This window comes from Ixodes scapularis, unplaced genomic scaffold, assembly GCF_016920785.2.
Source record: "Ixodes scapularis isolate PalLabHiFi unplaced genomic scaffold, ASM1692078v2 PGA_scaffold10__122_contigs__length_95168666, whole genome shotgun sequence".
Taxonomy (NCBI): Eukaryota; Metazoa; Arthropoda; class Arachnida; order Ixodida; family Ixodidae; genus Ixodes; species Ixodes scapularis.
The window spans coordinates 14,292,774-14,295,007 of NW_024609836.1; the positions used below are offsets into that span (position 1 = coordinate 14,292,774).

At 47.8% G+C, this 2,234-nt stretch overlaps 1 pseudogene; it reads left to right on the forward strand.

The window, feature by feature from the left end:
* The first annotated feature begins 289 nt into the window (after positions 1-289).
* LOC115313919 lies at positions 290-1,688 on the forward strand (annotated as a pseudogene).
* Positions 1,689-2,234: the final 546 nt, after the last annotated feature.

The window sequence follows — 2,234 nt, forward strand, 5'->3', positions numbered from 1 at the left end:
TATGAACCGCATTCAAATATCGTCACTTGGGTGTACTGCGATCCCCACGTTACGTCATCAAATTTTGCAAAGGAGAGATTGAATGAAAATGATCGCTTTTCTCCTTGAAATTACATCGCAAAAAAGGATTTTCTTGGCCAGTGGCGTTGCGTGTGAGTATCCTTGAGTCCCAGGTGTGCCAGCAAGCTCGTCTCAAGTGAAAAACATTCCAATTGAATATCGTTGCACCGGTCCTTTAAGACGCCCATTCAAGCTAACCTTGGCCTTTCGAGGCAGGGGTACACCTGGTATGTCCTGTGCCAATGGACATCTCCCAGCCCGGACCTCGGATATTGCCGATTCAGACCAGACCTACAATAGAACACAAGTAAGCCCCCAAACTAAGGGACGTAAGGGAGACGGTGATGATGAGGAGATATCTGTGAACGGCCACCCCGAAAAAATGGAAGAGACAGAAGACGGAGAGAACTCTGAGCTCGCCTTAGTGCAACATCGTCGACAGAGGATGACAGGGGTCCCAGTGCTTGTAATGCCTGTGCAGGAGGACAAACGGTTACGGCAACAAAACCCGCTGAAATTGCCTGCTGAAGTATATTCACTGGCTTGCGCGCCCATCGTGAGACATCGTTTTACAGCGAGGGGAGGTCTTTTACTTGATGTCTCAGAAGTACCGACTGTGCATCGACTTCTCAAGGTGCACTCCTTTTGTGGGATCCCAGTACATGCAACAATACGCAACGCGTACCAACAAAACTTCGGTCTTATCAAAGGGGTACCAAAGTGGTACACTGATAATGATCTTAACGAATTTCTGGGACCAACCGTTGTGATTGCCGCTCGTCGGCTCTACCAGCGACGCGAAAATGCAACAGATGTTGCCCAACCAACCGACTGAGTAGTTCTAATATTCCGTCCAAACACCGAGCGACCGGACAAGATCAACCTCGGCTTCACATAGCACGATGTAACCAAGTACATTCAAGCACCTCCAAGGTGTTTCAACTGCCAGGCCCTCGACCGCATTGCAAAGTACTTAAGGAGAAAACAAAATGCAAAAGATGTGGAGAACCACACTCGTTCAACGAATGCCCTGGTACGCTTCCCACCAAATGTGCAAACTGTCTCGGTGACCATCCTGCTTCATGCCAATTGCAAGGTAAGCCTGGCAGCGCTTTCAGGAAAAAAATCTTTCATTCACAGACCAAAGCTTGTTGAAACGCAACGCGAACTGCCTGAAGCACAAGAAGAATATTCTGCGCTCCAAAACGAAAGACCATACGCAGATCGTTCCCATGCGCAAGCAGGACGAAAAAATCAACCTAAGAAGGACTCGTCAAAAAGAGCTTCATCGAGTTCAATGAATATTTCTTCTAAACGTTCTCCATTCACTGATAATGAAAGCTCAGGAAAGTCTGATGCGAAGAAGGACCAACAAGAAATGACCCAGACTAGACGACTAGACCAAAGACAAACCTTGCATACAGTGATGTACTTTCTGGTCAACGTGTGTCTGAAGAGCCAGCGCAAGGACACCACATCCGCCGATAGCATACTATGCTTCATCGTCTCTGCGTTCCGGAGCGCTATTGCACAAATGCAGCACCTTCAAGGCAATTTTACAAGGAATGATGCTCTTTGAAACAGCTATCGTCGGAATCGCCAAAGCTTCTCAACACAGCGATGCCTGAGAGCTACCCTGCAGGATCCCCTGTGCGCGCGCCGGTCGCGCCAGGTCGTATCAAGATACTTCCATCGACCATCCAGTGGAATGTTAATACTCTTCGACCTGAACTTGCCGAATTTCGTCGCCGCCTCCTGGAGCTTCAACCAAATGTTCTTGCTCTTCAAGAAACGTATGTGCAACCAGGACATCATCGATTAGCGCCGTACGTCGAATATCGTAGTAAGACACCGCACCTCGACCGGAGGTCTAGGGCATCTATATTCGTGCAGAGTCCCCTCAAGCAAATGGAAATCGACCATAGCGACTTGAACGTTCTATGCAATGAACATACATCCGTAACAATTAGGATAGACAAGCATGGTATTACTGTTGTCTTAAGCTACATACGTACTCAACAACCATGGGATCCCGATGAAATGAGAAAGATTAAAAAACGCTGTCTTGGGCCAATTATATGGTGCGGAGATTTTAATGCCAACCACTGTGTGGGGAAGTGACACGACCACACATTGGGGTGAGGCTCTCATTGATATAACGAAAGATCGAGGCT